The 15,870-nt window shown below is 38.7% G+C and overlaps 1 protein-coding gene and 1 long non-coding RNA gene across 3 annotated transcripts in view; one reads left to right on the top strand and one right to left on the bottom strand.

The window, feature by feature from the left end:
• The window catches only part of BCKDHB (branched chain keto acid dehydrogenase E1 subunit beta), a 238,506-nt gene that overhangs the window by 9,362 nt on the left and 213,274 nt on the right, over positions 1 to 15,870 (bottom strand). The window lies entirely within an intron of this gene.
• Positions 1,566 to 15,870, top strand: part of LOC118905114 — a 93,418-nt gene continuing 79,113 nt past the window's right edge. Inside the window, exon 1 of the long non-coding RNA XR_005022166.1 lies at positions 1,566 to 1,671. This is a non-coding gene — a long non-coding RNA (uncharacterized LOC118905114). The remainder of the gene's footprint in view (positions 1,672 to 15,870) is intronic.

The raw sequence follows: 15,870 nt of genomic DNA on the forward strand, positions 1-15,870 counted from the left end.
GCACTGTGCCAGCAACTCCAAATTAATTTCATTGCTGAATTAAATAAATACAACTTTACTAATGTAAAATAAAATGTTTCATTTAAGCTAATGGTGTAAATAGAATGTATCGTGTTTTTAAAACAGAGCTTAAAATATACATTGTACGTCTGTACCAATTTTGCATATAGCACAGACCTATGAAATTTATTCTTCAGACAGTAGAGTCCCTAATCTACCTCTAAACTAACAGGATGCTTCCCCCCTCATTACAGCTATGTTTATTTTATTTTTCTAACACCATGCACATGAGATGCAAACACTTGTTGATATGAGGTCTCTCACTTTTAAGACACAGTTGAACCAATATCACTAAATAAGACAGTATATGAATAATATAATTTCATCCAGATTTGTATAGCACCTAAAACATTATAGTCAATCCCAATTATTTCAGCAAAGCTTTCATTTATAATCATAATCTTGACTAAATTAAAAGCTAAGATCTCTATTACTTAACTTCACTAGAATATCTTCAATGTCTGCTGACCTAAAAAAAAAGCTCAATTCTTCCTCTTTAATGCAAATTACTGGCAATTTGGTACAACTTTTGTTTTCCAAGATTTCTTTCATCTAGTTAAAGAATGGAACTGAATTCTCAGTTAGGATAGTCATTTAAATTCAAACTCCATTTTTAAAATGGAAGCCTCTTTTCTGAAGTTAGACAGAAATATTATTTCTGATCTAAATGGGTTTCCCTGGATACAGTCTAGCTACCTAACACAAAGTTGGAGAATGATATTAAAATATACATAGAAATGATTCATGGTTCAAATTCAACAGCTGTGTCAGAATATACAAAATCTTAATATAAAATTATCTATGAATCTCTATGCATTAATTCTACATTACTGTAGAAACTGAGGTAGAACAAATTTTAAAATCAAAATTTAACATTGAAGTCAATAATTTATTTTATAAATAAAATTCACTATTTTAAAATCAGAAATAAGTGAAAGCAAGTGACAACTTCTTTCTATAATTTATAATCTTATCAGAAGTCACTTTTTAAAAAAGTACATAGTGTTCATTTTGGCCCAGGGACTGTACTAAATATTTTACGAACATTGACTCATTTTAATTTTTCATAAACACTAAATTAGCACTCACAAAGTTAAAACTAGCACCCCATCCAAACCACTTTGGTTTGGTTCTGTTTTCAAACTTTCCCCTAGATACAGTCTTGGGCTATGACCTGAAGCAGCCTCACCATTTTCAACTGAAAGCTAAAAAAAAAATCATTTCTTCATTAGATCTTCCTATAACACCCCCTGCTGATTTGCTGCTATCAGTCTCCAAAAATATTCTGAGGTTTAAAAAGTTAAAAGTCTAAATTCTTTTGAGATACACTATGTGCAAATTTGGACATTTAATATGTACTGTGGCTACAATGCTTTTGTTAAAACACTTTACATTCAATAGAGAGGAAAAAAAAAAAAAGGCAATGCTCTCAAATTTCCACAGATGCCGAAGCTGGTCAAATTTTATAGCTCAAAATTCTTTCTATAGAAGAAAGCATCCACACGGCAGCAAAGTTTGAAAGTGGAATTTCCCTAGAATGTGAATGCATAATGATAAACATAAGCGACTAGCAGCAGTGGGTCGTCTCATGAACAAATCGCTCTCTGTAAGGTAGGATTTTTGCTTTGCTTGGCACTAGGAAATTTAAAATGCTCCTGTAAAACAACTTTTGATGATCCTACAAAGCATTCGATTTTTCTGCTTGTTCTGCGACAAAATTCTTTGTATAGTATTCTCTCAACACCAAATGGTGCTCAGAAGGCAGAAATCAATCCTGGCTAAAGGGACCTGATGATTCCTTTGTTTCATGGCATAGAAAATATATTCTTTTAGAGTCTGGGGGATTGAACCTGCACTCAGAAAACTTCTAGTAGGATTTGTCACTGTCCCGATTTTGCAACCTATTTTTTAAGTTTCAAGACTAATTATAAAACGAAACTACTGGAATAGAGTGATTTCCCCCATCTGGCACCATCTTTCTAAAAAGTTTAAGAAGCTGGATAAAAAGAAACAAAAAAGGGCTAAAATATTTGCTATTTTACAAATGATACTCTTTTGTTACAGTATAATGGGTTTTTCTTTACTGTTTTCTGTTACTCTTTAAATGTGTTAAATTTCTAGTTTATGTTTAAAAGAATGCTAAAACAACTTTCTAAATGTAAAAAATATCAAGGAAAAGGGAAAAATCAACTTTATTTTACCTACATAATGCCAAAAGAGATGTGTCAATGTTTTTACTGAAATTAAGCATACTTTTTTTTTTTAAGTTAATCTTGGGTGTCATAGCAACACAGCCTTTAAGCTTGGTTTTGCTGAATGAATAAATCAGACCAAGTTATTTTTCAGCAGTTTAATTCTGTTCACCAGATCACTGCAATTTTAATAAGAAAAGCACAGAAATAAATGTTTCAGGCTACCATCAATTATTAGGGAGGTTTATTCCCAAACTTGTTAAGTAGATGCCAGTAGTAGTAGCATTCTCAAAGTTTAATAATTGAACAAATTAACAAAGCAAACAAGCTTCTGGCAGGAATCTCTGACGTGAGTAAAGAAAAGGTCTATAAAAGCTCTCATTATTTATTTGCAGATAACTTTTGCTAATATGATGAGTTTAACCTATTCCTTAAAACAAATCTAGCCATTGTAATTATGGTCTGCATCCAATAAAAATGTAATACAGAATCCAAAATATATTTTCTTCTTTACTGTATTTACATATGTATGTTTCTACCTTTACAGTTGGTTAATATTTCTTGCAAAGAAGCTTTTCAGGTTGAATGTCTATACGCATACACACATTTTCATGTTGAAATGTCAAGAATCCAGAGATATTTGAGAATTAGGGGGATAATGCACATCCCCTTTTCTACTTCCAACTTTGTATAAATTGTAGGCCCATGAGAGGAACCCAATTCTGCACATATTCTCACAAAGTCTGTATTGTATGCTCAGTGTGGACAAATTTCTAATAAGCCTGATTAAACCATAGATACGCTAATGAAGAAGTAGTTAGTAACTGAGACCTGGTTCTGGTTACTTTTACAGTTAAGTGCAAATATTTAATATTAGAAATGCCCAGAGATACTGTTCATTAGTACATTTTGATGAACTACATTTATATAGTTCCTATAAATAGGTGATGTTCACATATTTTATTTGAATGGACCAGAGCATTTACTTACTATTTTTTATCTCCTTACTTGGAGCTGCACTATATAAAAATTTAATCAGGTCCCTCAATTAGGCACCAGGCTAAGACACATAGCACTGATCCCCCAAAGAGATCACATGAGATTCGCTATTTGTCATATATCACAGATAATGATGTGCACAAGCACACATGGACACAGAAAAATAATTTTGTCTTTAAGCAACGCGTGATGAATATCCTAAGAAACAACGCGGAAGCTACAGGAAAAAAAAATGTGTTTGTCCTTATGCCTATAGGTTCAGGAAAAGGAGTATGTACATGTAGACAGAGAACAGAAAAGCCAGAGATTCACTAAATAGTAATCAAGAGATGTTCTTCTTTAATAATAAACAAGTATAATTATGTATATCATCTCACTTAATCCTTTCAACTAGCCTAGGTGGTGGCAGCAAGTGAGGCACCGAGGCTGATGAAGGTTAAATGAGGTGACCGAGGTCACACAGGTACATGCAGCCCTGGCGGTATTTGAACCAGCTGGCCTGGTTACCCTTGAGTGCGCTGCAAGACTTTAAAAGTGGGCAAAAGAGTCTTGCTTGGATACAAGGTAAAATTTGTATCCAGGGCTACCATTATACATGGGAAAGAGAAACTGGTGAAATTGTCTGCTCATTTATGTCAATTCCAATCAAGATTTTTTTTTTTTTCAATTTTAATAAAAAGCTTAGCAGTCTAGTGCCTTGGAGGGGGCGGGGAGGAATAGATGGGTCTGTTTAATTAGAGTTACAGGAGGTTAAGCTCGGACAGATATGTTTTGCATCTTTTATGTACTCACTGGGGAGACACTGAGGGGAAGGTGTAGGGGACAATATTGGAACTTGTTTCTAGTTAATTACCAGCAACTTGCTTGAGTGCAGAGCACGACCTGCCACTTTGGGGTTCTGAAGCTGATCCTGAATTTTCAGGAAAAACTGTATGTTCAATCTATGGTAGGCTGTACGTTTAAAGTTTCTTCTTCTAAAAGTTAAAAAAAAAAAATCATTCAAGTGCTTCACCAGGAATTTAAATTTGCTTGCTTTCATTTATTTCCCTATCGCTGATAGCATCTAGATGAACTTAGGTGGCTAAGTCATTTGATAAAGAATGTGACGGCTTTTTGATAGATTAGAAAAATCGTTTCAATAAACACAGGTTACAGGTTGTATCCTAGCCTTAACTTAAATCGGAATACGAAATGCAATCCTCTCCTCACAGTAAATATTTTATGGCTCTTCTCCATGATTAAGTCACTTTGCAGAATCCAAAGTACAAAAGAAAATTTCTGGAGCATTTAAAGCAATGTCTTTTGGGAAGAAAATTAAGTTCTTTTCCTGCAATGAAAACAACAGACAATACATTGCAATGAAGTTCACCTTAAAGTTAAAATGTAAATTTAAGTGTGGTATGAGGTCTGCCAACTTCAATTAGTGGTTACTGGCACAGCCTGCCCAGCTGGCCCTGGGGTGTCTGTTAAATAGCCGTGAGCTCTCACTATAGGTGTAAAGCTCTCTGTCCACACACACATGCCATCAAGTGCACTTGGCCGTGTACAGAGGAGTCCATCCCTGTGCCTGGAAGCAGAGAGGTCCCAGTGGTCTGAGACAAGCATTTCGGTCATCCCTGGGAAAGTATCACTTTGACAGCTGGATTAAAAAATGATTTATGTAGAGAATATATCTGGGTTACGAGGCATTAGAATTTCATCTTTTTCAATTTCCAGCCCCCTCAATAAGCGTGCTTCTATTTGACCTAACCAATCACCAACCCACAAGGATTTTCCTTAGGTTTCCTCAAATGCTAATGATGTAGCAAATCTAATTAAGTTCATATGATTCACTTCGGCAGTAGGTATTTCAGTGACTCCAGAATTGCCAGAAGGAAATCTGAAGCGTCTATTCTCTCTCCAAAACAATCATGCCACGTGCCAAACTGATAACCATTAAACACAGCCGCAGAGCAAACATAGTGGGGTTTTGGTCCTGTAAATATAGTGTTCACACATCAATCTGCCCTGCGAGCAATTCTGGAGGCAGACCCACCGATTGCTGGTTTCTGTTACTGTTATACGAGGATTAGATGAGAGTGTTAAGTCACTTGTTTCACTCAGCACAGCTTGAGCAGATTTCTCCATGCCATGAGTTTCCTCCACCTAAGAACACTCACTGAATGCCCCAAATATTGATAAAAACTTTCGATCAGCATCTTGTTGAAACGGCTTTCAAGCTCTGTAGCTCACGTGACAAAAGGGTAAAGATGGCTTTGGGTGTTTGATAGCCTATTTAGGGAATAATGAACATGCAATAGATTGAACCTCATTCCTGAAGAAAATCCCATATACTGTGTTTATTATAAATGCTTTTTTCTTAAGGTTTGTAAAATAACATTTATTTCTTAAAAGTTTACATGTGCAAAACAAAAGAAGCAAAAAACAAAGTCATCCATAGTCACAAGCAGTTTACCGTTTAATGTGTCCTTCTAGGTCTCATCTGTGTATGTACACAACTAATAAACGCTTTGCTTTTCATTACATTAAGTGTGCAACACGAACCTACGGACACATCTGAGCTACAGAAATTCAACTCTTTTTATTTCAGTAATTCGATTTCCATGAAAGGAAATTCTTTTCAGAGGGGCTCTCCAAACTGGGTGGGTTGCCGGATGCTTAAGGCCATGACCACATTCCCTCCAGAGGCTGTTAGGTTGCTATGGCAACTGCCCTTCCCCTATCAAGAAGCAACAGCTCTGAACCCTACTATTCTGAAAAACAAACAAACAAACAAACAAAAACAGTTTCCTTTTCTGTGGTGATAACATGAACTAGTTTCAAGACTGAAATGACCACTTTTCGTGCAAAATAAATATCTTTGCTGACTGAATTATTTCCCCAGAATGCAGCTTTGTAAATAAATGCAAAAAATAGTAAATTCAGCCATTGTACTCCAGTTCAGTTTCAAAACACAGTAAAATCTGTGGCATAAGTAATCTAAGGATGTTACAGCTGGAACACGTTATAGTGTGGAGGTCCAGGCAGAAGAAAGTCAGGTTTCCAGAGAGCAAATGACATGTTGAAAGCAAAACTGACAGCAAGAATACAACAGAGGCTTCCATGCAGCTCTTGGAAGTTTCTTAAAAGAAGCACATATTTCAATAGCTCTATTTCTTATCTGTGGTTGTCTGCAGATACGTAATTATTACTGTGCAAGGTAATGCATATATTGATTACATTTATTAAGTTACATACATCTCCCTCCTATTTAAGGAGGTAAGGAGTTGTCTTCACTGGCTCAGGCACCAATAGCTAAATCTGTAAGATGTGCCTCGTTTTACGTTGGGAAAACCACCACTGAAAAGTATCCTGTACACTGGTTTTCACAGCCTACGGTATTAGAGGTACAATGCCTGACACAGAGTAGGCATCTGTAAATACCATTCCAGTTTTTACTTCTATTCTGTTTCACTCTGGGGTGCCAAGGAGCTTAGTCACTGACGAGGCAAAAAAAATCAACAAGACAGGAAGTGGGGTGCAGAGATTTTTACTCCTTGGCAATTAAAACTGAACCCTCTTACTCATGTACCAGACCCCACACTGCTGCCATTGTGATAAGGTCCCTCCCCTGGTTAGAAGCTTTTCCTGGCTCCCCAGAGCTTATACTTTATCACCATGTCCCTCCCAGCCCAGTACAGACACGCACAGGCCCACCTCCATTCCAAAACTTACTATTTTTTTTTTTTTTTTCCCTTTTGGCTGCGCTGGGCAGCATGCAGGATGTGGGATCTTAGTTCTGGGCCCAGGGATGGAACTCATGCCCCCTGCAGTGGAAGTGCAGAGTCCTAGCCACTGGACAGTAGGGAAGTCCCAAAACTTACTATTTTATAACAGCACCTTCACACAAACCTCTCTTGTCAAAAACGCTCTGATTTTTCTATCCCCTGCTATCTTCACATAGATCACTTTTCTTTTTTTTTTAAACTAATTTTTATTGGAGTACAGTTGCTTTACAATGTAGTGTTAGTTTCTACTGTACATATACCCAGAGAAAACCATAATTCAAAAAGACATGCACCCCAATGTTAATAGCAGCACTATTTACAATAGCCAGGACATGGAAGCAACCTAAGTGTCCATCTACAGAGGAATGGATAAAGAAGATACAGTACAGATATACAATGCAATATTACTCAGCCATAAAAAGGAACAAAATTGGGTCAGTTGTAGAGACGTGGATGGACCTAGAGAGTGTCATACAGGTTGAAGTAAGTCAGAAAGAGAAAAACAAATATCATATATTAACATATATATGTGGAATCTAGAAAAATGGTATAGATGATCTTATTTGCAAAGATCACTTTTCAAATTCAGCTCAAGTACCCATTTCCAAGAAGCCTTTGGGACCTAGAGATTGTCATACTGAGTGAAGTAAGTCAAACAGAGAAAAACAAATATCACATGGTATCGCTTATATGTGGAATCTAAAAAACGGCTACAAATGAACTTATCTACAAAACAGAAATAGAGTTACAGATGTAGGAAATAAACTTATGGTTACAAGGGGGAAGTGGGGAGGGATGAACTGGGAGATTGGGATTGACACATACACACTACTACATACAAAAAAGATAACTAATAAGGACCTACCGTATGGCACAGGGAACTCAATACTCTGTAATGGTCTATATGGGAAAAGAATCTAAAGAGCGGCTGTATGTACATGTAGAACTGATTCACTTTGCTGTATGCCTGAAACTAATACAACATCGTAAATCAACTATATTCCAACAAAAATTTTAAAAATTCACGTATTCCATCATTCATCAATCAAGTATTTCAGAGCCCAGTGTGTCCCTACCTCCAGAGAGTTTTTATATTCTAGTGGGAGAAACAGGTATGAGGAAGTGTTAGAAAGGCAGCAGGCAGAGGTCTGTGATAGACAGTAAGTTTTATGTGCTCAGGGAGGGGTTCCCTAAGGAGGCAGCATCTGAAAACCATGAGGGACCAGGAGATCCCTGGCAGGTCACACAACAAGCCACGGAGGCAGGAAAGAGCTCGTGTGACCCAGAGACGGAGAGAAGGCCCATGGGACCACAGCATGGGGGTGGGGGAGTACACACCCAAAGAGGGACAACAGAGCAACAAGGAGGGAAGGGGGCACCAGGTGGCCAATAGACCAGCCCTGGCAGGAAGGCAGTGACACATGGTTCTGATAGTTTACATGTATGTAGCCTTCAGAGAACATACAAGAGTTATAAGATTCTCCAGGTAAACTCAGGGCTCATTTACAGGAAATCAGAAATAGCATTAGAGATGAATGCTAGAGTTGCTGATAATCTGGGTGAGACACAAAACACTACAGGGATGAGGGCAGTCATTCAAAGTACACAAAAGGAACAGATCACTTTTTGTGTGTCATTTGGAGGAAACTGCCATTTCATTTGGTAGGAAAACTTTTCTTAAGGATCCACACAGAAACGCCCACTTCTGAGGAAGTTAGGAAAATAAAAATAGGAGATTTCAGAATTGAAAATATTTTACTGGAGTTTGTGGCTAAACGGAACCCCGTGTTGGCTAGGATTCAAACGTCTTTTCTAGTCACACATTTATTACCATATCCAGTGTCTTAATGATAATATCAATTTCCCATTTATGCACACTACTGATTTCCTCTCCCTGTCTCGTATCTCTATATCTCTCTCAGTGGCTTTTTATGATTATGTATTGTAAAGAAAAAGGCTCCAAATTGAGTAACCTAGCAACGTGTACAGAGATCATATTTTAGACACAGTATCTACTGTTCCTTTGGCGAGAGAAGTAGGAATCCACTGCAGATAGAAACAGATTTTCATACACTTTATCTGGGGGCAGTAGAGAGAACCCTTTCCTCCTCATTCATGTCCCCCCTGGATTTTCTGTCACCAAAGCTGATTACAATATAGCAAATTCTGAGCTAGCCCCATAATAATTTTGCTAACTAGCAGCTTGTGGTGATTGTGAGATAATCTAAAAATGAAGGCAAAATATAACTAGAAAGTTTTCTGGGTATCCAATTAGCCAATGGTTAGAAGGGTATATTTGTTTTTCCTTAGCATTTATTTTAATTGATGGTTTAAAAATTCTATTATTTGGAATCTCTTAGAAAGTTTAAGTAAATTCTAATTAGCTATCTTTTTGTGTTGTGAAGAAAATGTTTTCCAATGACAAAACATCATGACTTCTTTGGGCTTTAGACTAATACTGTTCTAAAGAGTAGAAGACTTGGGTCCTTGTCCTGAATCTGGTACCAACTAGGTAAGTGACAAGCCAGTGGCTCTAGCTTTCCTCCTCCATCATTCACACTGTGGGTAGACATTGATCAGCAAGATGATAAAGAAAATCAAACTCCAGTTGCTGAAAGAACAAATGCCTTTCTTGAATCTTTTTAATAGAAATCATCCTAGCATGCAATGTCTGGCACACGGCAGGTACACACTAATTAGAGGTTCACCTGAAAAATTCCAGTTTTCACTTACCTTCACATCTCTCCAGCTGGAGAAAAAGGCAAGGGTTTCAGAGCTGTTAGCCCTTCAATACTGATAACAGAGGCAGCAGATTTTGAGCAAAAATGACTTCACCCTAATTCCTTGACAAAGCTTAGACTCAGCTGATTGTCTCCGATGACAATTTTGACACTTAAATGGCAAAAAGCGACAATAAAATATAGATGGCCACACAGCCAAAACAAAACAAAGAAGACAAAAGAAACCCCTAGGACCTTATGAAGTTACAAAGTGTTTTTATTTAAGGTATTATTCTGAATAAATCTTGAAAGGAGCTAGCTTCATGGTAACAAGATCGAAAAGCACATGAGTGCTGGCCATACTGGTGAAAATAATCTTATCACCATAAACAAAAAGGGTGAGGAAAGACTTCCCCAGAGGGGAGCGGAGGAATTTCTTGAACAAGGAGTGCAGGGAACGGGGTGGGGGGGGGGCGGGGAGAAACACTATTTCTTTTGTGATAAAACCCCAGAAAGTTTGATAAAATGTTCTTTAATGGTGAAATGCAAAAAATAGTTCCCTGGGTTAAAAGGTAGGAGCCATCTCCTCAAGTGAAGATCAGAACCTCTAGAAAATGGTAAAAATGTTACAGATTTAGTAAATGTAGGCACAGGACAGGCTAGAAGGAAATAGCTGCAAAGCACAGTATCTGACAGAGGTCCTGCGTCACAGGATATGTAAGCAACACTCACAACTCAACAGTAAAAAAAGAAATGATCCAATTAGAAAGTGGGCAAAAGACAGGAACAGCAGACATTTCGTTAAAGAGCTAGATAGATAAGTAAGTACATTAAAAGATGTTCAACATATTAGCTATTGGGGAAATGAAAATTACAACCACAATGATATATCACTACACACCTATTTGAACAGAAAAATAAAGACAGTGATAACGCCAGACACTAGTGAGGATGTGGAGATCTCGAATACACGGGTAGTGGGAATATAAAATGGTACAGCCACTCTGGAAGACAGTTTGGCAGTTTCTTATGAAACTAAACTTACCATCTGACCCAGCAATTGTACTCTTGAGCCTTTATCCCACAGAAGTGAAAACTTATATCCACACGAAAAATGTGTACACAAATATTCACAACAGCTTTTTCACAGTAGCAAAAACTGAAAACAACTCAAGTGTCCTTCAATGGAGGAATGGTTAAAAAAACTGTGGTATAGTCATACCTACCATGAAAAACTAATCAGTAATAAATAGGAACGAACTACTGACATATACAACAACAGAGATGGAGTTCAAGGGCATGATGCTGAACAAAAAAAGTCAGGTCTCAAAATATTCCATTTTTTATAAACCTTCTTGCAATGACAAAACTATAGAGATGGAGAAAAGGTTGGTGGCTGCCAGTAAACTGGAGATGGGGGAGAGTGTAAATATAAAAGGGTATCATGATGGTGGTGTCTATCCAAGTCTATATATGGGGTAGAACTGCAAAGAACTACATACACACACAGACACACAGACACACACACACACAAATATAGATATTTGTGTGGATAAATGGTGAAAAGTTCTAGTTAACACTATAGTATTTTCTGTATGCCATTCAAAATGTCCCCATAAAAAAGTATCAATAATGTACATACGTAAAATAATTCATCATACTGAATCCCTGTGACTTCTATGTATGCAGTGGGCAGTACTGGTTGTCTACCAGCACCCATTCCCATCTTTTCCTCTTCTCATAGTATCCAGATTCCCTTTAGGGTTCCATTCTTCTTCCTCTGCTCTCCCGTGAATTTGGAGGGAAGCTGACACTTCCCCCAGCTCAGGGGTGGGCCTCCACTGACTTAGCAAATTCTATTCCTCTGACTTCAGTCCCTGGTTCAGGAAGGACGACCTCTATGGTCTAATCGGGCTGAATCTAGAACTCTTGCTTGGAACTGTTATAAATCTATGGCCATCATGAGGGAAGTCAGCTCTGAGATCAAGCATCTGATACTCAGACCCCCTCCCACTTGATTTAAAAAGAAAAGGACAAGGAAGCCACATGTGGGAGGTGGGGAGAGAAGGATGGGGAGAAAAAGGAGGGGAGTGCAGAAAGTACAGGTGTATTAAAATTACCTAGAAGGTTTTGCAGACTACACGTTCATCCCCAACCCCTAAATGGTTGATTCCCCATCCCAAGGGAGTGGCTGAGCCTCACGGCTATATATGCAAACACACACATGCTAGCGGGTTGTTCCTGATATGCGGATGCTGTATTTATTGCTGGAGTTCCTTGAGGTACAGGCCCATCCCTCTTTTTCCCTTTCCCACCAAAATATATCAACATGGCAGTCCACATTTCCTGTCTGGTTTCCTCCCCACCACTCATTCCTGCAATGACTCCAATCTACTCGGGCCTTACAGAACCCTCTCCTAGAGTAGGACTCACTTGACTGCACATTAAAATCACTTGAAGAGCTTTATTTTTTTATTTATTTTATTTTTTAAAAAATATTTATATTTTTTAAATTTTTGGTTGTGTCAGGTCTTAGGTGCCACGCGTGGGCTCTTTGTTGCGGCACGGGGGCTTGTCTCTAGTTGTGGCGTGTGGGTTTTCTCTCTAGTTGTGGCGCACAGGCTCCAGAGCATTGGGGCTCTGTAGTTTGCGGCACGCGGGCTCTCTAGTTGAGGCGGGCGGACTCAGTAGTTGCCCTGCAGCGTGTGGGGTCTCAGTCCCCCGACCAGGGATCAAACCCACATCCTCTGCACTAGGAGGCGGATTCTTTACCACTGGACCACCAGGGAAGTCCCTGAAGAGCTTTAAAAATAGATGTCTCTGTCCCACTCCTGCCCCCCAAAGTTCTGATTTAATTATTCTGGGATATGGTCAGGATTTTTTAAAACCCTAGGAGATTCCAATGTACAGCCAGGACTGAGAACCAGTACACTGCTAAACGGCTGCTACAAATGACCTATGAATCATTGAAGTCAAGGCTTTTTTCTCCGCTGTCTCTACCTGAAGCTGAGCAAGTGGGGAAAAGAGTCACCAAATGGGAGAAATAGTATTTTTCTTACTAACAATTCCATAGAGTTGGAAAAAGAGGATTAGCAAAATCAATGTGCAGGAAAGAACTCTAGGAATGTAGAAGTGCGCATGATGGCTAAAGTGTGAGAATTTAAAGGGAAAACAATACCGTTTGAGAAAGTACACTTTAGGGGAATACTGACGGGGAGAGAGGAGAACTCACTGCAGACAAAATTGTGGACAAATTTCTCTCTCCTGCAAAACAGTTTGAAATGGGTCTCTGTACTCGAGTGTAAACCCACTTGTTAAACTCTGATTAAGAAAAGCTCCTGGGCTTCCCTGGTGGCGCAGTGGTTGAGGGTCTGCCTGCCAATGCAGGGGACACGGGTTCGAGCCCTGGTCTGGGAGGATCCCACATGCCGCGGAGCAGCTGGGTCCATGAGCCACAATTACTGAGCTTGCGCGCCTGGAGCCTGTGCTCCGCCAACAAGAGAGGCCGCGATGGTGAGAGGCCCGCGCACCGCGATGAAGAGTGGCCCCCGCTTGCCACAGCTGGGGAAGGCCCTCGCACAGAAACGAAGACCCAATACAGCCATAAATAGATAAATAAATAAATAAAAATTAAAAAAAAAATTGCATGCTGTTACCCATGAAAAGTAGATATTCATTGCACAAATGTTTATTAACAGCTATCATGGGCAATATTTAAAAAAAAAAGAAAAGAAAAGCTCCTTAAGGTGTTTTAGTGTCTTAAAATTTGTTTGTGTTGGGAGGTAGTGTGTGTGTTAAAAGAAAATGTGGGATAACAGAATTTATCATTTTTTGTGCCGATAAAAATGATCACTCTAAAAAAAATAAAGGTCAATTTGTATTATGTGTTCATAAGTAATACAATAACTCAAGAGGCATTACTAGCAGAAAACAAATTAAGAAGGTGTTTTTCTGTAGCTGACATAACACTAATAATATTATTACAAATATTATGAGCACATACCAGGAGGTGGTTAAGCATGTGACCTGCATTACCTCATTAATCCTCATGAGCCCTATGAGTGGAAGAAGCTTCATTATCCCCATCTTAGAGATGAGGAAACTGAGGTTTAGAAAGGCAGGTGACTGGTCCAAGTTCGCATGTGGGAGAAACAATATTTGAAATCAGCTCTGTCCAGTTCCAGAGCCTGTGTTTTTTTTTTAAATTTAATTTTATTTATTTTTTTATACAGCAGGTTCTTATTAGTCATCCATTTTATACACATCAGTGTATACATGTCAATCCGAATCTCCCAATTCATCCCACCACCACCACCCCTGACCCCCACTGCTTTCCCCCCCTTGGTGTCCATACGTTTTTTCTCTACTTCTGTGTCTCAATTTCTGCTCTGCAAACCGGTTCAGCTGTACCATTTTGTAGGTTCCACATATATGCGTTAATACACGATATTTGTTTTTCTCTTTCTGACTTTCTTCACTCTGTATGACAGTCTCTAGATGCATCCATGTCAGAGCCTGTGTTCTTAATTGTTAAGCTCTTTTATAAATTCTTACGGATTCACCAAAATTAGCTTAAAAAAATTTTTTTAAACCCACAGACACACTAGGCTATATTTTTAAAAAGTCATTGGCAAATTAACAAAGAACATTTTGGATATAAAATCCGGAACCAGTCACTCTGGGGAGTGTCCATAAATGTTTACTGGTAATGATGGAGAAATTACGATTTTATACTATTCATGATTCATGCTATTTTTGCAATTTTAAAGTCCTCCGTTTGTGAATATACTTCCCAATGACTCTGCTTTTCATTTCCACACAACCACAAGTCACTAAGCCAAAGTCTTCTCTAGCTAAAGGTGGCTAGGCAGATCCCAATTCCTAATGGATCCGTTTCTGTTTAGAACACACACACCATGGACTGCCTTCCATGGACTTGAAAATGGTAACCTTGTAGTAAATAAAGGAGAAATGATGGCAGTATTTTGCATAAGTACTCACCTCATAGCTGCTAGATAATGTACATATACCTGCTTTAGATAGTGATGATTCAAAGTGGAGTACCTCTTCTCTTAAATGAATGCTCCTCCACGGCAGGTACCCTGTTCTATCCATCATTGCTTCTCTACTGCCCACCACACGTGGGCCACTCCATGTAAATATCTGCTGAGCTTATTTAAAGTTTGATGTTCACCAAAATACTACAATACATATATGAGGTGAGAAGACACATTTGATTTCATGATTGTACTTTTCCTGCTGGAACTTCCAGGTGTAATTGTTTATATTTTACAAAATGTGATCGGTAGTAGAGAGGAACAGAAAATCAGGAGAGGAACGTTTTATGTTTTGATTACTAGTGAATATTTTACAGCTCTCAGGGATATGAGACATTAGTTTCCTATTTCACATCTGTTGAGATACATTAAAGATGATAATCCATCAGGGTAAAGAACTATTCTTCATTTCAGTATAATTCCTTCTTTAAAATTTAGGCAAGCTGGCTTCTCTGATAGTTTCTCAGGATTCAGTCAATTATGGTCATGCTAATGAAAAATATAAACATTTTTAGGTTTGAAAAGAGCATATTAGGAATCTAACGTCATTCTCATGACCACATGGATGGCCACTCGTTTATTTCCAGGTGGATTAAGTTACCGTGACCATTCATGCCCCAGGCGTCCTGTTCAGAGCATCTTCCTTGAGGAACGGTGTGACTACAGAAGCAGGGTTTTCCAGGAAAGGTTACCCAACAGAATTGGGGAAAGATCCCAAGTTACCAATCAGAAGATTAGAGGGCAACAGTTCTCCACGGCCCTTCCCACCCAGTCATTTAAAGATGGAAAACATGACAGTCCACACCCGCAGTGCATGTCACTAACGGACGCTGGCGCCCATCCTCTCTGAGCCCAGGAGCCTTCTCAGCACACACTTTGGCAGCTCCTACAAAGAGTGATGGGGATTGCACGTGCGGTGAAAGCTGCCTGACCTAGACTAACTATAGCCGACCCTTGAACGACAGGGGTGTGAACTGCACGGGTCCACTTACAAGCACATCGTCTTAAATAATAAATACGAGGTACTACACATACCCAGATGTGGACCCACAGATACAGTTATGTGTGGAGGGTC

The sequence above is a fragment of the Balaenoptera musculus genome, chromosome 12 (assembly GCF_009873245.2).
Source record: "Balaenoptera musculus isolate JJ_BM4_2016_0621 chromosome 12, mBalMus1.pri.v3, whole genome shotgun sequence".
In the NCBI taxonomy this organism is placed as follows: domain Eukaryota; kingdom Metazoa; phylum Chordata; class Mammalia; order Artiodactyla; family Balaenopteridae; genus Balaenoptera; species Balaenoptera musculus.